Source organism: Lissotriton helveticus, chromosome 12, assembly GCF_964261635.1.
Source record: "Lissotriton helveticus chromosome 12, aLisHel1.1, whole genome shotgun sequence".
Lineage (NCBI taxonomy): Eukaryota > Metazoa > Chordata > Amphibia > Caudata > Salamandridae > Lissotriton > Lissotriton helveticus.
Window position 1 is genome coordinate 335,798,522 of NC_136073.1, and position 25,468 is coordinate 335,823,989.

At 45.5% G+C, this 25,468-nt stretch overlaps 1 protein-coding gene and 1 pseudogene across 1 annotated transcript in view; one reads left to right on the forward strand and one right to left on the reverse strand.

Annotated features, from left to right (window-relative positions):
* The window catches only part of PLEKHF1 (pleckstrin homology and FYVE domain containing 1), a 66,095-nt gene that overhangs the window by 24,113 nt on the left and 16,514 nt on the right, over positions 1–25,468 (reverse strand). The gene's annotated exons all lie outside the window — the stretch shown is intronic.
* LOC144798026 (acid-sensing ion channel 2 pseudogene) lies at positions 19,383–20,021 on the forward strand (annotated as a pseudogene).

The following is a 25,468-nucleotide window of genomic DNA, read 5'->3' on the forward strand; positions in this document are numbered from 1 at the left end:
CACCCCATCTATTAATGCATCAATTTCCCTTAATTTTGATAAATGTTTGGATAAAATTAATTACACTTACAATGAAATGGTACCCTCTTTATTTGTCCTGGTGGAGCAGCCTAGATACTGTCAAAGTTATGCTAGCCCCTATCATACATACACCATATCTTACATCCCGCTACCTATACCAACTAAGTACTTTCATAAGATTAATTCCATTCCTTTATCTTTTTTATGGAGCAACAAAAAATCTAGAATGTCATTATTAAAACTTTCACGTCCAAAATCGGAAGGTGGTGTAAATTTCCCTGATTTCCCTAAATATCTGTAGGAAAGCAGGATCTCCTTCTTATGGTTACCCCCAATTTGCTTGATGTTACACTGTTTTTGACTAGTCTGACTGTGATCCTGTTAATCATGACTCCAGTCTGTCTGCTTACTCCCTAAAATGTTATGCCATGTACTTAGGTACACACCAGATTTGGTACTGGGGTACCCCTATCAGTCCCTAGTATATAGTACACATGTACGCAGGGCATAGGTACCCCAGAAGCCTCCAATGGGCTGAAGTATGTATTATGCCACCCATGAGAGGCCATGCAAAATAGAACTACAGGCCTCCAGTGCAGCCTGTGTAAACTGGTGCTTGCACCGCTTACAAAAGATATAGGTTTCTTATACCTATAGGTCACTATACTTAAAACCTATCAGTCACCCCTCTATCAGGCCTTAACAATCCTGAAGGCAGGGTCCTGAGTTTTACGTGAGAGGGTGCCCCTGCATGAGCAGAACACCCCTACAGCCTTCGGAGATCATTCTCCCCGGTCGTCAGTGACGCAGTCAGACATATTGGTAGAGGTCTATTATATGCTCACCTAAAATGCTATTTTCGAAAACAGCTGCAACAAAACATGTTGTGAGCTTCGTGGGGTCCCTAGTCTTCCCGGTGCCAGCCTTCTCAACCCGGACAGCACAAAATGGTTGCTGCCAACTAGAGACACAATTCTGCCCTCCTGCTGCTGAGCCAAGCTCGAGCAGGGGAAGACAGCACAATAGGCATCCTCTCACAGGGAAGTGTGATCACCTCCCAGACAGGATTTAGTGTATTGAGGCTGAGTGTGTGCACTTCCACAGTGCCTAAAAGTCTGCACGAGGGGCACATTTGGTGTCCCTGTGCATAGTCCAGTTCAAACCAGTCCTGGGAGCTGTTGGCTCCTTCTCTGGCACGAAACTAGACAAAGGACAGGGGAGTATCCTCCCCACTGTCATGACCCTCCCCTGGGAGGGTCCCCAGAATCTCTCCAACCCTCTCCCATTGGTACAAAAGGGCTTACCTGTCTGTAGGACCTTAGATTCGATGTGAACAATATCTGAACAAGAAAACACTGATCTTCAACCGTCTGGATACTCTGGAATTCTCTGGACTTCGACTGGGCCCAACTTTGTCTCCTTCTCCGTCCAAAGCATTGCCTGTACCTTTGCACCATAGAGGCTCTGTGCAGGACCTGTGGAGCATCAGGACAAGTGAAGTTATCTCTCTTGGGGTAAAGGTGTCACTCCCCTACATTTGCAGGCACCATAATGCAACTGACCGGTCTGCTGATCCTGAGCTCCTGTGGACTCCGAAGGCTCCAGCAACACAGGAGATGGGTTTCTATGTTCCTTGAGGTCGAACTGCCCTCTCACTAAGTCTGAGGCCAGTATCCCTTGTGAGGACCACATAACCTGATACCCTGTGCACTGCGTACTTTTGCAAGTGCATATGCTTGTTGTAACTTCCCGAACAAGTACATTAGGCTATGAATAGCCCCAGCCCCTGGGCACAGTCCCACCACAGCACTTTGGCCTCCTCATACTGAGTGCTCTGTGGGCTGTTGCTTTGTAAATCTGCTCAAGGTCCCCTCGCGACTCCTATGCCTCCGGCCTGTGGGTCCTCTTGAGGGTCAACATTGCGTTTCATGGGCTTCACTGGTTGCTCCAGGCCTGCCCTGACTCTCCTTGCTGTGGTAAGTCCCCTGGTCCTTGTTGGGCCAGACCGTAACCTTCCCTGACCTTCTTCATGAGTTGCTGCTGCAATGGCTTGTTGGTGCTCCCGCAGGACACCGAACCCTCAGCACTCGACATACTCCATGGGATAGCTCGTATCTGGCTCCAGGTCATCCTCGACATCTCCTGGTCCCTGCAGCTGTAGAGTCACGGTCTCCATCATCACACCTGAAGCACCCGGCATCGGTGGGCACGTCTAAACAGCCCCTGATCACTCCAGAGTGACCCAGACTCTGTCTCCTCTGCTTTCAGGTACCCTTCACCAAGAATACACCTTTGGATTCCAACTGACATTTTTCTTCTTTCCCACTGTGGCATTTCCTTGAAGTCCTCCATTGAGATCGACAGCGGTTTCCGAAACCATTTCAGCCCTAGGCACCTGGCCTCCCTGGGATAGGTAACTCTGGTACTACTGTATCCACGGGTGGGGTGGCTCCCCAACCTCCGATGATCCACATGGCTTCCTCGTAATCCACTGGGAAAGGTCCTTAAACTTTAAAACTGCAACCGCGACTCTCCCATTGAATTGTACGTAGCATGCGGTTGTGTCCTTACACTGTACCCGTCCTCCGTGGTGTCCCTCCTTACTCATCTTGGGTGGTTCCTTGGGGTCCTAGAGATTCTACAACCTCTCGACACTGTCTTAACTCGCGTCGTAGTTCTTATACCACTATTTTAGTATATGGTTTGGTCTCCCCCTGGAGCCCACTGTGTATTAGTGCTGCTTACGATTGTTTCTGTGCTACAGTATTGTGTGCTTTGTGTTTATCTGCGTGTAGCAGATACTGTGAGGTATTTAAAGTGCGTTATAATAATAAATACATATTTTTATAACTACTGTGTGGTTCTCCTTTCATTTAACCAATACAATAAGGTTGCATTCTGGTGAAACAAGCTGCTTAACATTCCTTCAAGACTAAGCCGGAAGGCTGCTCTCCACTGCTACCACTTGGATAGCTTTCTAAGGTTGCCTTTGACCTCTTGAATCACCATAAAGGTTATTTGGACTGGTGCAAGGTGCCCACTTTCATTAGTGGACCTCATATACCAGTCCAACTTCTCATAATATGATAAGGCATCCTTAATAAGACCCTTCATTAGATTTCTCTATTGCGGGTCGACCTTGAGAAATCTTTTCTTTCACCCTTCTCATTTCAGGAATGCCTTTATTTCACTTGTAAACCGGAAAAAATATCCACACCAGTTCTTGAAGACTCCTGCAAGTTGTAAAATGCTGTTCTTCATTTTACCCTGACTGATCTTGATACTTTTCTCCCTTCCATTATTTGGCATAACAAACATATACTTATCAAAAATAAACCCTTTTACTGGAAGACATGGAGAAATAAAGGACAACTATCTGAACAAGACACATGTCTCCCAGGCGCGATCTCTTTTTCAATTACCCCTTTCATTTCAGCACAAGTTTTCAATTTTACGAACAGCAATACTTGAAGCACATACCCATTTTCTATATCTTAACCCTTCGTCCTCCCAGACAGACTCCAGGTGGTACCTTCTCTGAATAAATCCTCAAGCTTCTAGTATTTATTCTAACCTGACACACTCTTCCACTGATAGGGATAATACAAAAATAGAACTTTCTTGGGAAGCTGATTTTGACACACAATTGCCCATTTTCCTGTGGAACAAGATCTGGACAAAAATCCGGAAATCATCCAGAGCAGCAAACACTACATAAACTTTATTTTTTTTATAACAGACCCTTATTAACACCTTTGGCCTCACACAAAATGCAAGCTGAAATTCCTGACACCTGTTGGTCGTGTTCCTTTGAACATGCTGCTATTTACATGTCAGTCTGTACTTAAGTTTTGGAATCAAATATGGACTCAGAGCAACAACATTTTTTGGGATGCTTATCTACCGACTGAAATATGGGTCAATCTCAAGTATAAATTATAGACCTGTTGCTAGCACTGGCTTTTCAGCAAATAACAAAGAATTGGAAAGACAAATGTCTAAACTATCTTATCTAACTTCACATGGCCAATCACTGTGACTTCAGCGTGTGAAGCCATTCAGTGATTGGCCATGGCCATTCCGATTTGGGGACGTGCGCGCGGTGTAGTAATTAGTTAAGTTGCAAGTGGGGGTGGGGGCCGGCTCTCTCTGTCTCATCGCGACTCACGTGCGCAGCTTAGAGAGACAGAGAGCGACATTGTGCTGTGCAATTATTTGAGTCGACTAGACGACTACTCTAACTCTACTCTGAGAGTGACTAATAATCGACGATGTCATCAATCATCAATCCAGGCATCGAGTCGCCGGCGGGCTGACTGACTTCGAAAAAAGTAAGTGACGGATGGTGTGCAGCCAGGTCGCGCTTGGGGCCTTATTACTATATTTAACATGTCTAACGGGGCTGCATAAATCAGCGGCGACAGCACTCGGAACCCCACCTGACCTAGACTGCAATATGAGTGTTTTTAGCAGGCTTTCAGTTCGCTCTCATTCCACCAAGCTATATTTCTGTTGAATGCTTTGGTAGGACTTTATCGCTTTAATTAAGGCCGCAGCTCACAGTGAAGGTTTCATGAGGCAGGTCTGGGGGACGCGAGGCCTTGCTTGGTTCGCATCCTCTTGACTAGATGCAGTTTTCCTTCTGGCAGTAACATTGTATGTGAGTGTGTGTTTGATCGTAAACCCCCGTTCCCTGTTGTGCCACGGCCAAGCTTCCAGGATAATAAATGTGAATATTTTAAGGGCCTGTCAAGTTGAGGGATTACAGTCACGGGCAGTTGATCGTTTTCCTTCTGGTAATCCCAGGTTAACAGTAACTGCTATGCCCATCCAAGTTGTTTAAGTAGTAGCTGAAACCTCATTTCAGTTTAAATGGGTACTAATACCAGGTGGAAACGATTAGTGAAGAAAACTGGGTTGAACATAACAGATATCCGAAAGCAAACGATCCCAACCTAGGAGTTTATTGAATGTGCCACTTACTGGCATGACGCTGAAAAATGTAGTCAGGAAAAACGACTAAATAATGGCAAAGCGAGGCCATCAGCCATGAAACATTTTCACCAGGTTTCTCAAAACCTCGTTCGGAACTTCATTGTACTGAGGATATGCTTTGCAGTACAGTCTGTGACAGAGTAGGTCTGTCAAACCGAAGGACTATAGTTTGTATGCAGATGCCAACAGTGATGTGTAGATATGGGTGATAAAGGCTGGCGTCACAATAATGCCCTAGCTCGAATTTTCAGGTTGATATTGGCATATGGACCAAAATAAGTGTACACATGGACAACCTGACTGACCATTCAGCAATGTATATGAATTTCGGAATTTGCATTATTTTATACTGATCTTTCTGGGGGGTACAGTCATGTTGACTTGCTTCTCCGTAACCACAGCCTGCCTCTTCATTTCCTTAAATGAGGCATAATGTCCTCTTGTGTTTCATAAGTTCAACAAGTAACACGGAGTACCTGTTTACAGTCATGGATTATTTGAAGTTTGGTGTGGCTTTCTGCCAATATGATTGAACGAGTCCCTTCACACAGGAAGGAATGCTGTGAGACCCCGTATAAAGGCAGAAATATCCTAGTGTTTAACAACGTTGCTAAATATTCCATGAAGGAAAATTGTAACCGAGGGGGGTGCGGACCGCAGCACCGGGTGTCACCCCATCATGGGGTGACACCAATCTGGTTACGCTGCTCTGGCTCGCTGTGTAATAAAAACACAGCAGGAATACTGTAATTCTCACGGGCAGCATCATTCATTTCAGCAGCATGGCACCTGAGTGGCCTCGGGCGCTGCCGAGTCACCGCTGCCCCGAATTGCAAATGCCAGGGATGGAGACTGTCCTACAAATATTCCAAGACAGTACTCCAGTCGAATAACTATGCCTAGGGGGCGGAAGGGTAGTCGCGCTGTGATGCTTGCGCGGTATTACCCCGGCCGGCAGTAACTTTCGCTCAGTGTACTTGTGAAATTGATCTCACCTTTAAACACTTCAAATGCCTTGGTGATAGCTCTCTCTACTATAGAGTGTAAAATCATCCACCAAAAAGGGACCTCAGTGTTGTCATTCAAGGTCTTCGGTCTTGTACTTTTGCATTCAGATCTCGGCAAAGTCTTGCTCTGCAGCCTCCAAAACTCTACATTGGCTCTTCTTTGGGACCAGAGCATGCAAGGTAAAGGGCCTGAAAAAACCTATGAGCCCTCCATCATCATCGTAACAGAACTTCACTGGCTCCAATTGCAAGCTCGTCCCACCTTCATGGCTAGCAGCATTATCTACGAAGCCATCTCGACTGACACCTCTGCCTATCTGGCAGACCAGTTACTATCTCGAATGGCTTCCCGCACAATTGCAGAAAAGACAAACTTAGGTTCGAGACAAAGAAGTGCAAGAAAAAAAAGTGACATGCCTTCTCCATATGTGCACTGCAGGAGTCCCGAGAGGCCAGTTACTGTGCGGGTCAGTGGTTTCTGCTTTAGTTTATTTTGGCTGCCTGCAGGCCTTGCTGGGTCTTATGCACAGGACGGTGTTTTCGCCGATATTACACCAAAGTGGGGGCTGTTTGGGGGCACGTTAAATGGTTGTGCAGCATTTTGTTTTATTTGCTGCTCTACAAGTTTAAATGCACAATCACCAACACCTGTACCTTTCAAAACATAATTAGAGCGTATGCTATAGCAGGCAGCAGCTTTCACACACCAGCGGTCGAAGGGTGCAGGCAGCGAGAGCAACTGACCTATCTATACTTAAAGTGAGTGGGGCAGGGCACCGTGGCCAAGACTGCAGAAAAGGGGCAATACAATTAATGAATGGAGCCAGGAAAGTGCTTCCTTGCCTGGACGCTCCAGAGACGTTTTTTTTTTCAGTACATTGCTCGAGCAGGTTTAGCTGCACCTTCCTGATCACCTTGTCTGGCAGTAACTACTAGACCAATTATACATTGATAGCTGCACGTGGACATCTGTGCTTGTGTCCCGAATGGGGTGCTAAAGCCAGCCAGGGTCAATGGCAGTTTACGGCGCCCTTTCGCCCTCCAGAGACGCCAGCACAGGGGCTCTGGATCAATAAGGCCTCTTGGTGCTATTAGCATACAGAGAAAGTTAGCTTTATAAAGTGTCAGTCCAAACGTCTGGGGTATCGGAAGTAACATCATGCATGCTTTGATCCCAAATGATGCCACATGGCTAACCCGTTTAACCACTGTTACCTTTTCAGTGAGGAAAGAGAAAGAAAAAAATTTATTAGAGAGGAAAATGGAAAATGCGACAATGGGAAGGAGGGAAAAAGCAAGAAAGAGGATAAAAGGGGAGAAGGAAGGAAAGAAAGAACATGAACATGAAATTGTATTTTATGATGATTATCTGTGGGCTACTGCTTTTTACTAGGTTAGTGCCCTTCCATTTCTACCACTTTACAGCAGTTTTAAGATCTGAGTTTTTCGTTGCCCAAATTGGTCTGATGTCTGTTATTTATATGTTTTGCACTTCTTCATTGCTTGAGTTTGCTTGCTAGAAAGTGTCACTCATAGTCGTTGAATGTCACTCATAATTACACTTCAATTATGAAAATGTCACACGTTAGCAATCGGACACCTTGGCAGCTATGGTACTGTGCATTCACGAGTTAGACCCAGTACCGGCTTGCACAGGTATGAGCAGGGGGGTGGGGTGGTGGAAGCCGACAGACTACAGGTTAACCAATATTACATTTTATTTTTTTATTTTACAGAGTTTTATATAGCACAAACTTTACCCGAATCGGATATCATACAGAGTTTTATATAGCACGTACTTGACCCGAATCGGGTATCAGAGTGCTTTACATAGCACCAGTTGCATTACATGAAGACACATTAATTTTTTGATAGGCACGGGGAGATTAAGTTACTTGCGTAGAATCACAGGATGTTCAGCGTCATTGCCGAGACTCGAGTCCATGCGGTAAGTCATGAGGGGGTGACACCATGAGTTACCCGCACCGGGTGACACCAACCCTAGTGACGCCACTGCACATACATAGCAAGAATCTTCACTCCTTATTTGAAGCTCATATTTGCTTATCACTGCTCATTTTCTTCAGGTGCAAATAAACGGATGCTATCTTTTCTGTGCACCTCACGGCCGCGCATCTTTACAGTGTGCCTCTACTGCCACTATGTATTTCAGCTAATGTACCGTATTTGCTGTTTGTTGTTTTTGAATTTAAATAACAATGTTAACATAGGTAGCACACCCAAACGCCAGAGCATTCAGACTGAAGATTAGGCTTCAGTTTTACGAATAATGTTCAGGTCTCGGGCGAGTCTCCCTGTTGCAATGAGCACCGAGTTGAGAGTGCCGTGCCTAACTCACAAGGACTTTTGGAAGAAAACTCTTTTTACATCCATCAAACATCTTATCTAGACAACAAACAGTATGGAGATTATGACGGGACAGGGTATCATTTCATCTGTGCAACCCTGATAGCATTTGTGTGGTCTTTTCCGTATTGACGTTTCTTTAATTGATAACGCAGACCAGGGCGTCAACAAAGGGGATAGATCATCCAAATGATGCTACCATTGCATTTTAATCTTGTGTAACATATTGTGCACTGTCTACAGTTGTTATAGAATTATGGCAGATATAGTGTTTGGGATGAAATGACTGATTCTGTTTTATAATAATGTTGTATGTAATTTATATGCGAGGAAGATATTTTAATGTCTTTATGTGTCTCATCTACTGTTTCCTTGTCTTCTTATCCCTCCTCCCCCTTATTTTCCCTTTCCTTATGTCCTTACATTCTTCCTTACTTGTTTTAATCATTCCTTCAAATCATCCTTCCTCCCTTCCTTTTCCCCCCTATGCTCCCTCCGTCCCTCCGATTCCTTTTGTCTCTTGAAATTTCCGTTTCTCTTCCCTCCATCCTTCCTGCTTTTCTCTGTTCCTCTTTTCCTTGCTTGATTTGTTTCTAATTCTTTTCACATTGACGGCTCTATCTATACCATTCAATCTCTGGCATTGCTCCTCTCTGGCTGTGTAAGCTCGAGGAACCATGGAAAAGCTCAACATTAATTCAGTCATTAGTCACTGGAAAAACGTTTCTGGTAGCAATTACTGTTTTAATCGTATGTACGAATTTTTAATCACCAGGCATGCTTTACTTTTAATTACTAAATTGGTAATTTCATTGGTATCACTTCTCAGAAATGCAAAGAGATGGGGCTGCGCCAGCTCCTCTGTAAACGTGCAGTTAACACAGTCAGAAACATGGCTGCATTTCATAGTCAGGCAGATGTTGTGCTTTTTAGCATCTTACATGCCTATTAAAGTTCTGAACCAAAGACTCAAGGTTCGAGGGGGACACACTTGATATGGTGGCAGTACTGAATTGCAGAGATGGGTGCATGAACGTTAGAGATTCCACTTGATGTGTGGTTCACTTACAGTGGGGCCTGCTAACTGACAACCCACTGGAATTATGTGACTGTGCGGCCGCAGCAATGGTAGCATATTTATAGATTTGCTCCATTTGCCTCATAATCCATCATCTGTTACATAATCGGCAGAGTTTGACCAATAAATATTTGTTTCTAGGTAAAACAGTTCCAAAGTTACTAAAAACGCATCTGCACGTGATTCCTCGCAGTAGTAGGACTTTTGCGCGGTCACCTTTCTGTTGTTTATTGTTATATTTGGGAATTGAACAGTATTACTGAGGTGCACCCAATGCCCAGACAGTGTTAAGAAGTGTAAAAGTACAAAATAACGAAGTAAAGCTATTAAAAGTTGTGCAGCAAACACGCAAAACTATCCTTTTCTTCATATTATTGCACTGCACCTTATACGTTGTACTTTGATTACTGACAGGTTTATCAGCAAACAACAAGAGGACCCCAACCTCCTTTGCTGCTCTTTCATCCCGGCTACAACCCAGCAAACACCAGTGTTAAAGAAAGGTAAGGAAACTGATGCTATATATTTTTTTACATGGGAGTTAGGGCTATGTATCTGGTCACTCTCCAGGCCCTCAAGCAGTGTCTCTTTCAGTGCCTCCAGCAACCACTATGGCACAGAGAGGCAGGAGGTAATACAGCTGTATTTTAGCAGTCATTTTGTGGGAAGGGGATCTGTTGGAGATGTATATTGTTTCCCTGTTTTCCCCTTGTGTGCCATTCGTTACTCTACAGTCTTATAGAGTCGGAAGGCCGTAGGGGAAGACTGTGGACTTTTCTTCAAGTTCCTGGCGCTCCTGCGGAACGAGCCTGGCAACCATTACACTGCTGTGCAACTTCTTCTACTCTTAGAGCTGAGATTTCCATGAAAGTCTTATAGTCTGAATTCAGCACCTGAGCATAATAGGGCGGAATGTATGAAGCTCTGTCGTTATACTGAATAAGCAGCTACCTATGTTATGCCATCTATTAATGTAATAACTGCACTTTCACAATTGCTTTATTAACCTTCCTGCTTTCTCAAATTGGCTTGAAAATGCACGATTTTTCTTCTTTTTTTTCAAAATTTCATCGGGGGGGGTAACCCCCCCAAACCCCCCTTTTGGGGTTCGGGCTCGCTCCCTGCGCTCGCTCGCGACGATGCTGGATGATAATCACTTTCCGCCCCACCACTTTCAAATCTCACCCACCGCCCCTGCTAACTTGGTGGTACGCTGTCTGTCATAACCACAGATTAGATCCACATTTGTATATCCTCCTTTCTCTTGCTAAGAAACGTTTACATTTATGGCCTTCTGTTACACAGATTTTGGATAATAGCGCAAAACTATCTTTTGCTCCCGTCCCCCTGGTACAAGAAGTTGTTCAGCCTCCCTGACTTCCCTTCTATTGATGATAACATTGTTTAGCATGTTACTTCTTGATTATTCACACAATTGCTTATTTATATTATATTAAATCTTTTCTTCTTTTTACTGCCTACATGAACCAGCTCCATATATATTTTTAAGTGTATTATCTCTCTTTTCCAGACAGAATGCTCAATACTAAAGCTGTTCCTTATGCATTTTTTTGTAATGTTTAACTATACACAGCATTGATGTTTGATTATCTTTTTTTTATACAATAAACTTACTTTGAACTAAGAAAATACATGGGGGATGATTTACTAATTTTTCACACATCCCGGCAATGCGCTGTGTCAAAGATGTGTGCAGTTTTATTCTCCCCCAGCACTGGCACACTGTTGGCTGCCATGTGCTAATGCAGACACCATTACTCTATAGTGCTTTCTGTCAAGCATTTGTGTTATTTAATTGGATGGGGGGGGGGCTATTCCAGGATAAAAACCATGCATCATTTAATTTCTCACTTTCTACGTGTGCTGTACAGTGCAGCACACATGCAAAGGTAGGAAAGTTTAAAGAAGACTTGAGGTGGTGTAAGTTTGTGGCACAAAAATCCCAGTTTACTTATGACAGTAGATAAGGATTTGCAGTTAAATCCCATGGGTAAATTCATGGGAACACCCATGTACCCTGCATTGAACGACCCTGACGCACAGTTGTGCATATCACCACAGCTATCTTTAGGCGTCTTAGTTTCCATCACACATCAGGATTTGCCTATGAAAACAAATCCTAACAAAACATTTTGCGCAGGGTTTATGTCACTTTTGATAACACAAATTCACTGCAAAATGTTGATAAATTTCCCCCAAGGCATGACAATGAAAGCGAGCTTCTTCTGTGTTGTTTAGATCAGCCAGGTATATAAGATTGTGTGCGCCACTTCATTCTCCTTCAGTGCCTTAAACTTTTATATCTTTGAAAGCTAGAAATGCAATATATTACGAAACTTACTGGATATCGATGCTCGAGTACTTCACGATTCAGACTCTTGGTCTAAAAATCTAAGGATCTTGGTCGCGTCCATGTGGTTCTTAAATATACAAAGAGTGATAGATAGCCGGAAAAGTTTATAAGTTGTGTGTGTCTACTTAGCAGAATAAGACGGCCATTTGTTTAAAACTACCACAACTGGCTACACCACAAAGTACACAATGATCAAGCTGTGCCGACGGCGTCGGGTAATAAATAGACTCTGACTAGAAAAAAAGGCTCCACGTGCCTTGATGTCGCAATGTTCAAACAGGCACTCTAAAAAGTAAACAAGCACGTGCTCTGCAAACCAATAAAAGCCGCAAAGAGAGCAAAAAAAATACAATTTGCTCTGCAAACCAATAAAAGTCGTGGAGATAGCAAGAAAAAAAACAATTTCAAGTACGTGGCTTGCACTGTAGGCTGCCATCAAAGGACAGGTTTTGCAACAAAACGGAGAACTTCACAAAAAAAAAAGCAGGATCTCCCACGGCCCGAGGTTGCACTAACACGAGGTCAGTAAATATTGTTTGCAACAAGGCAGTTGGACTGGGTCTCCAATGTGCAGGTCACCCGACTCCTGTGCGGCCGAACGAGAGTGGGCGCGCGCACACAAGGGTCCAATTGTTCCTGGCGGAATTTCCTTAATTCCTGCCATGTGGGCGAATTGTGCTCAACAATAATAGCCATTGATGCCAGGAAAACTGCATGTGTCTTACTGTTTTTGCACATGCCAAACTGCCTGCTATGGATAACAAAGAGAGCAAAGTGCCGACATCGCAACAAAAACACTGTTTCTGGCCTTGGCAAGCCAGGCAAAGGTTATTGTTTTTATGCATTTGCAAGTATGCAAAAAAATAAAGAAAAACATGCTGTTTAATTGTGGCGGCCATGTGCTTGCCATAAACATGATAAAATCAAACAAAATTAACCAATCACATAGAATTTTACGAGGGCAGTCTGGATGGCTCCTAGAAAGCAGAGGTACTTAAAACATGCCTAAAAAAAGCGTATCTTTAATACACATCAGAGCAAATAAGATTCTTTATTGCTGCAAAGTACAGGTATTTTTAATTACTCTACCACGAAGTCCTAGTTTAACCTAATGATAATTTAAAACATAGAAAGATACACAGCAAAATATTGACCTCCAATTCCTGGCACGGAAAAGCACTTCTTTTTGGATTGATTTGTAGAGGTCATCAGAAAAAAATGTCATACACTCCAAGAGAGTCAATAAAGTGGGAGTCAGGCTGTATACTATGGGGGAGGAAGTAAATTGTGACAGCTGAACAGACGGAAGGGTAAACAGGGCTGACATAGGGACCTCTTTATAGGTATGTATTTATGATTGTTTGATTGCATGAATCTCCCAAAACAATTAGAGCTGCTAAAAAAAAAGTGTACTAGAGAGGTTCATTTATATCACCATACCCTCAAGTAAGGCAGGGCAGGGTTAATGAAACCGGAGGACACCTGAGGTGATGATGGTTGCCACTATTAGAAAACTACTTTAGCAAAAATTGGGAAGAACATGTCTGAAAAGAAATATAGGAGATGAAAAAAAAATAAGGATAGGGCTCACTAGCTGTTAAAATAATCATAGTTGGAAACAATACCTCAAATATAAGGACAGGAGGCAAAATGAGGGGTGGATTGGACTGGAGTGGGTGGATTAGATTGGCTTGGTCTAGGGTGGATTGGATTAGAGGAGGGTGGTTTGGAGTGGGGTGGATTGGATTGGGGTAAACTGGAGTGTGGTGGGCTAACTGGGGTGGACTGAACTGGGGTGGATTGGACTGCAGTGGATTGGAGTGGGGTGTACTGGATGGGGTGGGTTTGATCGGACTGGGGTATTTTCAATGGACCGGAATGGGGTGAATTGGATTGGACTTGGGCGGGTAGATTGGATCGGATTGGACTTGGGTTGATTGGAGTGAGGCGGTGGATTAGACTGGAGTGGGGTAGATTTGTTTGGCTGGATTGGGGTGGGTTGTTTTGGATTGGAGCAGGGCAGAATCAAGTGGGAGAGATTCAAGTGGGGCAGATATGGGCGGGGCAAATTAGAGTCGGAGAGATTAGAGTCGGAGAGATTAGAATCGGAGAGATTGTGCTGGATAGGAGTGGAGCAGATTGTTCTGGATTGGTGTGGGGCAGATTGCTTTGGACTGGGGATGGAGTAGGAATAACGTGGGTTGGATCAGATTGGGGTGAGATGGATTGGATGTGGTGTGACGTGTATTGGGAGGAGTGGGTGGATTGGTGAGGTGCACTGGATTCGAGTGGGGGAGACTGTAGTAGATTTGAGTGGGCGGGTTGGGGCAGATTAGAGGGGCAGACTGTTTTGGATTGGAATGGGGGGGATTGTTCTGGATTGGAAGGGGGCAGATTGTGCTGGATTGGAGTGGGTCAGAATGGAGTGGTGGATTGGTGTGGGGTAGATTACAGTGGAAAGGAAGTTGGTGGATTGGATTAGTGGGGCTTGGATTGAAGTGGGGTGGATTGGAGTGGGACAGATTGGAGTGGATCGGAGCAGATTGTTTTGGATTGGGGCAGATTTTTTTGGATTGCAGTGAGGGAATTGGAGTGGGCCAGATTGGAGTGGGATTGAAGGATTGGATTGGGGGAGTGGTTTGGATTAGAGGGGGGTGGATTGTATTGGTCTGGGGTGGATTGAATTGAGTGGGGCAGATTGTTTTGTACTGTAGTGGGGCAGACAGGAGCACAGAAGATTGGAGTGGGCATTTTGTTTTGGACTGGGGATGGAAATGGGGTGGATTGTAGTGACATGGATTAGGACGGTGTGGGTGTACTGGAGTGGGGCGGACTGGAGTGGCTAAGATTGGTGTGGGGCCAATTGTTTTGGATTGGAGCGGGGCACATTGGAGTGAGCATATTGTTTTAAATTGGAGTGGGACAGATTAGAGAGGGCAGACCTTTTCAGATTGGAGTGGGGTGGACTGGAGTGGGGCAGATTATTTTGGATTGGAGTGGGATAGGTTGGAGTAGGGAAGATTGTTTTGGATTGGAGGGGGGCAGATTGTTTTGGAGTGGAGTGAGGCAGATAGGACTGCGTAAGATTGGAGTCAGCAGATTGTTTTGGATTGAGCAGATTGTTTTGGAAGTCTTGGCAATATAAAAGAAAGTTAACTTTAGAAAATAAATCTTTGCAATTTTGTTCGACATGCTGGGCACATTTTTACCAGCCACACCGCTTTTGTTTGCAGAGCACTAAAAGTTAAACAGAACAAAATAGCAACTCAATCATGTCAGGAGCAACAGACGGGCACTGATTGATTCAACTCAGTGTTTGGTCTCTGCTCCACAAAGAGGAATGGAAATGATGTTGTGCCTGTCTTTACAAAGTATAAGGCTGAAAGATGAGTGCCACACAAGGCAACAAATTTTAAGCAACGGGCAAGCTCTAAGCCCTTTTAGGTCTCGCTTGAGCCAGCGCATGCGCTGCTCTGGCGAGACATTTAGTGAGTGGGCTTTCAAAAGTCCGACAGGGTGGCATAGAGCGTGCGGTTATGCGCACAATGACAAGCAGAGGTGCCATCTGGCTTTCCTCTCTTGTGGTGTGTGCACACCACTCGCCACAGCTGCTCTCACTTTTGCCGTAGCGCGGGCACCACTAGCGTTTTTTTTTAATATCTGTTTAGCGCACACACACACGGTGCTTGTTTTCCCTTTCCACCCATTTTCTCAATTTCTCCCTCTCCTCTCCTCTCCTCTCCTCTCCCCTCCTCTCCCCTCCTCTCCTCTCCCCTTCCAATTCCTTTCCCTTTGTGTATAAATAAAATATGTGCATACATCGCTTCATCTCCGCACCACCCCCGCACACTCTCGCTATCTTCCCTTAGTTCAGCCTATTTTCAGTTTTCTCCTCTTGGTTCTCCACTTCTCGTTCACCAGCCTCTGTCCTTCTTTTGATCAGAAGAGCCTGTGCACCGGAATGGCGGCCTCTAGAAAAGCGCCCAGAGGGGAACAGCTAAGTCCCGTCACTCTCCACCTCACCACATAAACCCGAGCAATCAATGTGAAGTCGCTCCAGCCCTGCGAAAGCTCAAGCCCGTGAAGCACACATTCCTGCGGACTGCTAAAGCGAAGCATTACGCACTAGTTAACAGGCTGCAAGCTGACAACTCCTTTTAAGCATTTTTTTTTTAAATCTTCTCTTCTTCTGTAGGAGCGCGCAAGTGTGTGTGTGTATGTGCAGGAGGAAAGACTTATGTTTGATTGGTTGACCCACTCTCCCTTCTCCACCCATCTCTCCCACATCACCCTGGTGTCTCCCTAAACAAAACCAATCCTTATTGCACTGAGGAAATCAGGAGCCAGAGTTTGAATGCTTTTTTTAAACACAAATATTTACCTCTGACAAGCCATTGCTGTGTCTCTAAGAATTCCACAGCACAGCACCCCTCTGCAGCCTGCATAGCCTCCCACTCGGAATCTGGACAATCCCGCTGTGCACTGTGCCCATACAAACACTCACCACGTCTCTCTCTGAAACCCCGCCGGATCAACATGGCCTTATTGAACTGTAGATCCCTCCCAAAACATCAAGTAGAAATCAACATGATTCTACAGCCCTTGGAGATTGAGGTTCTCTTCCTCACTGAAACGTGGCTCAATGTCAACTCGGACCCAGACATCATTCAAGCACTCCCCCCAGGTTACCTTATAAAACATCTGGACAGACCCTCTGGTACCGGGGGAGGGATAGCTATTATCTACCGTGACCACCTGTCCTGTACTTTCAAGGACAGCCCAATCCAGGACTGTGAAAACGTCCACTTCTCCATTCACCTACCACCAGATACAACCCTCTCAGGGATCTTAGTCTATCGCCCCCCAGGATATCAACGACTCTTCTGCGATTCCCTAGTAGAAACCATCACCTCTCTGGCCTGCCTTACTCCCAACTTTACGGTCCTGGGAGACCTAAACCTTCACTTCGACGATCCAAACAACAAAATAGCCGCCGATCTCAAAAACGATCTAGCCTCTCTTGGTCTTAACTCAAAAAACAGCCATGCAACCCACACCTTGGGCCATATGTTAGACCCTATATTCTCAAACCTTCCGAGGCTAATAGTGAACACCCCTACCCCTATCCCCTGGTCAGATCATTTCCTTATCCCCTTTAACCTTAAGTTATCGGCAGAAATACCGGAGACCCCCCCCGGAGCAACCCTCATCTCGTCCCTGGCAGAAACTGGACACAAATGTATGGGCTCAAACACTTGCTCAGACCCTGCCAGCTTTAGATGACGACCCATCCCAGGCAGACGCGCAACTACGCGACTGGATAGTTCAATCCCTGGATACAACCCTTCCCGTCAAACCCCTTCCCAGTAAGAGAAGAAGTCTTAAATCCCCATGGTTAACCCAAGAGTTGCACCTGCTTAGGAAACAGTGTAAAAAACTTGAGCGCCTCTGGAGACGGGACTGGGCACACGAAAGCAAAATCGCATATAGATCAGCGATAAAACATTACAAATCCTGTATAAAAAATGCACAGACACATTTTTTCGAGAAAGCAATACAGACAGCTTCTAATTCCTCCAAAGAAACCTACCGCATTGTTCGCCTCCTTACAAAAACCCCAGTTCCTGTCACGGCACCAGACCCATCTGGTACTAGATGCAATCAAATAGCAGAATTTTTCGCTACAAAAATCAGTAATATCTTGGAATCCCTCCCACCCCCCACCCCCTCCCAAACTCCCAGCATCTCTTCTCCGAGTGCAGAAACCACACGCCTCCTAGCTTTCCCCGAGGTCACTACTGATCTGTTTTTATCTACCTTACATTCAGTGAAAAGTGGGGCCCCTTCAGATCCTGCTCCGCTGAGCAAATTGAAACTGGTCGCCGATACTATCACGCCACCCCTCACCCAATTGATTAATAACTCTCTGGCCTCCGGCACTGTTCCAGAGAACTGGAAAAAAAAGCGACAGTTAGGGCGCTGCTGAAAAAACCTCACCTGGACCCTAAAGACTTATCCAGCTTTAGACCCATCTCTCTCCTCCCGGCCATGGGAAAAATCGCCGAACGAATTGTTAATTTCCAACTGTCTCTCTTTTTAGAGACCAACAATCTCCTGCGCCATTCCCAGACAGGGTTCAGACCGGGGCAGGGTACCGATACCGCACTTCTTGCCGTAGTCGAAGAGGCACGAACCATCATTGACGTAGGAGGATCAGTGGCAGTGATCCTCCTCGACTTAAGTGCCGCCTTCGACACGGTGGACCACTCCATTCTTCTCCACCGACTCAGCTCGGCAGGAGTTTCTGGTACCGCCCTGTCCTGGATCAAATCCTTCCTGGGGGATTAGAACCTTTCAGGTGTCCGACGGACCTGTGCTGTCCAAGTCGTTCCCCCTTCAGTGTGGGGTTCCTCAGGGCTCCTCCCTGAGCCCCACGCTTTTTAATGTAAACATGTCCCCCCTAGAGGACGTCATTACCCCATTTGGTATAAAAACTGTCATGTATGCTGATGACACCCAATTGGTGGTATCTTTAAACCACTCAAGTCAAAGTCTGGACAACTTGGCGGACTGCCTAAATAACATCCATTGCTGGATGTGCGAATCTCGCCTCAAGTTAAACGGAGAGAAATCTGAGATTCTACTGCTAGGCAACCCACGCAAACTCCCAACGTCTCTCTCTTGGCCTCTATGCATGGGCCCACCTCCTACCCCGAAGGCAGAAGTCAAGAGCCTGGGGATCTGGCTAGACCAGGAGCTTAGTTTGAATATCCAGGCCAGGAAAACCTCTGGCATCTGCTTCGGTCTCATCCAACAAGCACGAAAGATCCTCCATCTTCTCCCCTTCCAATCTAGGAAAATGCTTATCCAGGGTCTGGTGAACTCTAGATTGGACTACGGAAATGTCCTGTACCTAGGAGCTCCGGCCGCAACCTTAAAAAACTGCAATATGCCCAAAATGCAGCCGCCAGAATCCTTACAGGTACCAAGTCCAGATGCTCGGCCAAACCGGCTCTCAGAAGTCTCCACTGGCTCCCGATCAAAGAAAGGGTCACTTTTAAGGCCTTATGCATTACACATAAGCTAATGCAAGGCAAAGGCCCGCCAATCTTGAAATCCTTCATCAAACCCTACCACCCTAACAGACAACTCAGGTCTGACTCTCTCTCCCTTGCCTGCATTCCAAGAATAAACAGAGCATGATCAGGGGGAAGATTGTTTTCCTACAATGCCCCTAAACTGTGGAACTCTCTTCCGCAGGCCATTCGAAGAGAACACAACTTACTCACTTTCCGCAGGCAACTAAAAACTTGTCTCTTTCCATAAATCTAGCTCTCCCCCTCCCCCTCTGGAATAATAGGTTGTATGTCAGCGCTGGGATGCCCCAGGGTAGCTACGCGCTTTAGAAATCTAAAAAATAAATAAATAAATAAATAAAATCTATGTGTCTTCTTTGCTTCTTCTGTGGAATCCTTATAAACCCTTGAGCATTAGAACAGTGAAAGCCAGGATGAATAAGTTGTGGGAAACCCAATGACAAATGGATCTCAAAGAGTGTGCCAGTGAGGGTAGGGTAGAGAGCTTGCAGCCCTCCGGCCTCCAAATCTTCGCCAACACGTCCACATTCCATGGAATCCGCTACATCTTCACATAATGGCCTATGAGCATGAGGCGCTGCTTGTGGACGGTGGCCTTTGCTGGCTGCCTCGGCCTGCTAGTTGTGGAGAGTTCGGAGAGAGTAGTCAACTACTTTTCCTATGAGCATGTCACGAAGGTGGACGAGGTGGTGGCCCACAGCCTTATCTTCCCTGCTGTCACCATATGTACCCTCAATGCATACCGTTTCTCCAGGCTGACGACCAATGACCTTTTCCATGCAGGTGAGCTCCTAGGCTTACTCGATGTGAATGGACACATTCTGGAACCTCAGCAGGCAGATCCTGTGGTCCTGGAAGTTCTACACGAGAAGATACATTTTAAGCAGTCCACGCTCAAGCTCTTCAGAATGCGTGAGTTTATTGACCGTGTCGGACACGACTTAAAGGATATGATGCTCTACAGCAAGTACAAGGGTCAGGAATGCACTCATAAGGACTTCAATACTGTATGTATGCACATTTTTCCTAAATGTTTGGTTCAAGATTTTTCCTGGCTGTTTGGTGACGCATACCGCACATAAAAATTGCTGATAATATTGTTGGAGGATTGACGAGAAGACTTGGAAAAGATTGTCTTTTGAGTGCCCTGCCCTCCCATCCACCAGCAATAAAGAACAAGCATTGGCATAGCTAATAGGTCTCGCCTTTGGGACCTCAGAAGTGTTTAGTTACCCAGCACAATATCCTTGGTGCAACAACACCAAGTGTTGCAAGGCTAAACACTTATAAGGTCCCAACGGCGAGACCTATTGGCTATGCCAATGCTTGTTTGCTAAGTGTCTCGCAAGTGAGACAAAAGATCTGGTGCATGCTGTCACAGGCTTGACCATAAAAAACGTGTTTAATGTAACATGCTCTAATACATGCCAAGTTTGTGCTTTATAAAACGTTCAAAAAAATAAATAGTTAATGGCTGCAGGTCCCAGGAAACAAACAGAAAATGCCTGATAGCACAGGAGGAGGGCTTGTGCATTTTAAAGGCAGGTGACAGAGGAACTTAACACCTCTGCCAACTGTTAAACTAATGCTCACCCGCATGTTATGGTCTCAGGACACAGCAGAGCCAATAAAAGGAAGACCAGACCCAATGTATTTACAAAGACACATTTTGCGAGGAGCTTTGTAAAAAAAAAAAAAAGCAGGCTTTTTACAAAGCTGACAATTTCGAATTATTTTTGCTAATCGTGAAATTGCGATATCCTGTGGGGTGTGATAAATGGCACGATGAATTGAAGGTGATCCCAAGAAGATACAAGCTAACAAACAGTCCACAGTGTGTTCCAAGGTGACTGTGCAGTAGAAGACAGCACATTTATTCCCACAGACATGGGACAGGAATGGGAAATGTGAAAATGTCCTATTTATGGATGCTTGTGGTGCTCAGTAAAGGTCGATAAATAACCAACTGAGCCAACAATGCTCATCTTTCAGTTTTTGAGTGTCTATGACAATATTTATATGGGATCAATTAGAATGGCACCCTCAGTATGTAACCGTTAGATTCTTAAGCTACCTGTGAGATGGATATGGTACATAGTTGTACTTGTCCAGCAGAGGCTTATCAGGGGAGAGTAGGGAATTCCCAAGGTCATCCAAGTAGGCATATTTGAAAGCATTTTTGCCCTACAATAATCTGAGGTTTTTCCACTAATCATGCATGCGAGTTAAAGTGCAGAGATGCAGCCGCAGTCCGTGCAGCTAACTGCGGTGGGGCAGTGGGGCTACGTGGGGGGAATTTCAAGGGACTTTGATGAAGGACAATTAAACATTTAATTTTCCCTCTGTATCGTCCCTCGAAATCACCCCCAACGCGGCCCCAACGCTGTTACCTGCACGGACCGTGGCTGCAGAGATGGCATGTTGGATCTGACCGCATCAGAAGGTGCTGCCTGCCCTTATTCAAGTAATGTCATTTTGCCAAAATAACAATTGATGCCCCTCTCCAGCACAGAGATGGTTGTCTGCGATTTCATAGAAAAATGATTGAATGGAATACTATTACTGAGAAACATTTCACCTAAACGTTTTAATGGAACATTTCAGGATGAATGGCATTTACCATTTCATAGACTTATTCAAAATTGGCTTCGGCATTTCTATGTTTTACGGTGTAAATGAAAAGGTTGCAGGTCTTACTTTATGAAACATTTTTTCAGAGGTATTTATCTCAGTCCTTTACAACAGGGGGCATTATTTCTCATTTATATATATTCCTTGTCAAGCAATTAATTTGGATGATTTTAATTCACTGAACCCTCCCCACCCCTAAACACCATCCATCTCTGCTCCCTAAAATGCCTTCCCGTGCATAAACTACACCCATCATTGATCCCTAAACCCCACCTGATCCCTGAACCCTCAAAGGCCTTTCTAACCCTAAACTCCACCCTTCTCTGAACCCTCATAAAGCCCTTTCTACTCCTAAACTCTACTCATCTCTTAAACCTAAAACACTTTACTGCCCCTAAATGCCTCCCAGTCCTGAACCATGAAAAGCCTTTCCCAGCCTAAATCCCAATGATACCTCATCCCCTAAAATCCTGCCCCACCCTTAAACTCCTCATCCCTGAATTCTAAAAAAAACCTTAGCACCCCTAAAAACCAGCCATTCATGAATCATAAAAAACCTCTCTCCATATCTATACTCCCCATCCCTGAACCATTAAAGCCCTTTTGACATATAAGCTTCACCTATCCATGGACCTTTAAAACCCCACACTACCCTAAACTCGGTCCATAAATGAACACTAATCACCTTTCACCCCCCCCAAAACAATGCCGATCACTGAGCCCTAAAAACATTCACCAGACCTAAACATCACCCATCTGTAACACCAAAAAAAAACAACACACCTACATGCCACGCATCCCTGAACTCTAAAAACCCCTAACCACCCTAAACTCAACCCATGCTTGATCCCTAAAAAAATTTATCCCCATCCCTAAACTCCACCCATGAACCCTAAAAACTCTAAAATCACAGCATCGCCCCTATACAGCACCCATCCCTTAACCCTTAAAAAAAACCTCACAACCCCTACTCTTCACACACGTTTAAGACTTTGGATGCTTCCTAAAAATGATCTTTCCTTTGTAATGGTTCCTTTCATTTTCGATTTATTTGTGTTTTCTTAAAACATTCTTTCCGACGGCCAACGGTCATCTCTCTGATAACATCCCACTAGCTAGAGGAACGCACCAGGGATGCCCGCTATCGCCGATCCTCTTCGCCTTAGCACTTAAGCCCCTGGCGGCGTGGATCAGGGGAGAACAGCAACTGAGAGGCATTCAATGAGCGGATGGGTGGGAAGACCGTATTTCCCTCTACGCCAATGACATTTTAGTGTATTTGACCAACCCTGAACACTCCTTGCAGGTCCTCCTTAAGATATGCGACAGTTTCGGGAGAGTATCAGGATACACCATTAACTGGTCAAATCCATAATGTATGTGTTACATGGCCATATACCACGACTTCCAGTCGATTGCCCACTTCTTATAACACAGAACTCGTTTAAGTATCTTGGCATTCATGTCACACCTAACCAGACGGAATTTTTCTCCCAAAATTTGGCTCCACCCCTGGAACGTCTGAAGAGGGATGTGGCGCATTGGGAAGCAATCCCCTTAACATTGCTAGGGAAAGCGGCATTGTTTAAAATGATGGCCTTGCCTCGCTTTCTGTACGTCCTTGAGAACACTCTGCTTCCAGTGCCCCTGTAGTACTTCAAACTAATAGCGGCCCAGGTGTCTGCGCTGCTATGGGGAAACAAGCCGGCACGCATTGCACAGGCAAAACTACACAAAGGGTGGTATGATGGAGGAGTGGCGCTTCCTAATATCCAATTATACTACTGGGCGGCGCACCTCAAAGTCATCAACCAATGAATACACGCCCAACAGAGCGACCCAGCATATCAGGCAGACAGGTTCCAACTGGGCACCGGGAATGTACTGGTGGCTCTCTATAATAAAGGCCAGCTTGTGAAGCTAATTGGCCCCACAAAACATACGGTAATGATATGGCACACAGCACAGACTCGGCTGGGTTGGAAGGGAGTCATTACTCGGCTCACCCCACTTTGGGACACCAAACAACTAGGCACCTGAGAAACAGTAAAGGCTTTGCTCAATGGGATAATATAGGCATATCCACGGTGGGCGACCTATGGGACAAAGGGACGGTTATCCCATTTGCGTGACTTAGACAGTTATATGACCTAGCACCTTCCGAGGCTTTTCGTTATGCACAGATTAAGCACGCACTACTGGCGGTGCTCCCCCAGACACTGATGTCCCGGAGGCCTCCCCATTAGAGGACAGGCTTCTCATGGAGTACATGCAGAAGCGGGCCACATCCTTCACATACCGCAAACTGATTAATAACTTACCGGATCCGACAGTAGTCCTCCGAGGGAGGTGGGTAACGGACGTGGGGGAATTGAACGACACAGAGTGGCAGGAGGCATTGTCCTCTCCCAAAGAGGTGGGCATACCCTCACGCCTTCGGCTGGTGCAGCTCAAAATATTACACTGCACATATCATACCAGATACAATTTACATAAAATGAATAGAGTGCAGGATCCATATTGTCTGAGAGGCTGTGGAGAGGAGGGTACCTTTTATCATACATTGTGGGATTGCCCCAAGATATCCGACTATTGGAAAATGATCTTAAGAACAGTGTCACAAACGGTGGGAGTATCACTAGTTCCTGAACCACGCAGGTGTCTACTGAATGTGTGGGAGCCCAACGACCTAACGTGCCCTGCGCAAACATGGGCAACTATGGGCTTAATGTTGGCTAAGCGTAACATAGCGTAGAAATGGGGGCAGTGGAGTGAAGACGGCTGTAATGCCAGAAACCGGTCCCCGAAAGCTTGTTTCCTTTCCAGTGAAGAATTGGCTTGGTAGTTTGGTCTGCCCTGTTCCCATGATGCACTGGGCCAGGGACAGACTAATTTACATATAGCCAGGTTCTGAACTGGGATGGTGCATTGAGCTAAAAAACGGTGATGGATCAAGCCCTGATCTGTTGACTGGGTAGGAGTGTTCTGATTAACTCAGATACTCTGTCCATCACCACCCCCTTTTTTGAAATTATTTTGGCCACCACAAGTGTGGAAGGGTATGCTCAGACATGAGTCCCTTGCTCACTGCACCATCAGGATTCAAGCAAGCTGGGCCGAAGACGGCTGTAATGCCAGAAACCGGTCCCCGGAAGCTTGTTTCCTTTCCAGTGAAGAATTGGCTTGGTAGTTTGGTCTGCCCTGTTCCCATGATGCACTGGGCCAGGGACAGACTAATTTACATATAGCCAGGTTCTGAACTGGGATGGTGCATTGAGCTAAAAAACGGTGATGGATCAAGCCCTGATCTGTTGACTGGGTAGGAGTGTTCTGATTAACTCAGATACTCTGTCCATCACCACCCCCTTTTTTGAAATTATTTTGGCCACCACAAGTGTGGAAGGGTATGCTCAGACATGAGTCCCTTGCTCACTGCACCATCAGGATTCAAGCAAGCCAGGCCGAAGACGGCTGTAATGCCAGAAACCGGTCCCCGGAAGCTTGTTTCCTTTCCAGTGAAGAATTGGCTTGGTAGTTTGGTCTGCCCTGTTCCCATGATGCACTGGGCCATGGACACACTAATTTACATATAGCCAGGTTCTGAACTGGGATGGTGCATTGTGCTAAAAAACGGTGATGGATCAAGCCCTGATCTGTTGACTGGGTAGGAGTGTTCTGATTAACTCAGATACTCTGTCCATCACCACCCCCTTTTTTGAAATTACAGTGGAGGGACCGTCACTAACCACTTGGTGTAAGGACATGGACATGGCTATGCTGGCCGAAAGAGCTGTGTTCATAAATAAATCGGAAATGCCCCCGGAAATGGCACAAGATATGGGGACCATGGAACAAATATAGGGGGGATATATGTGAGCCACCGCCAGAGTGGGAAGAT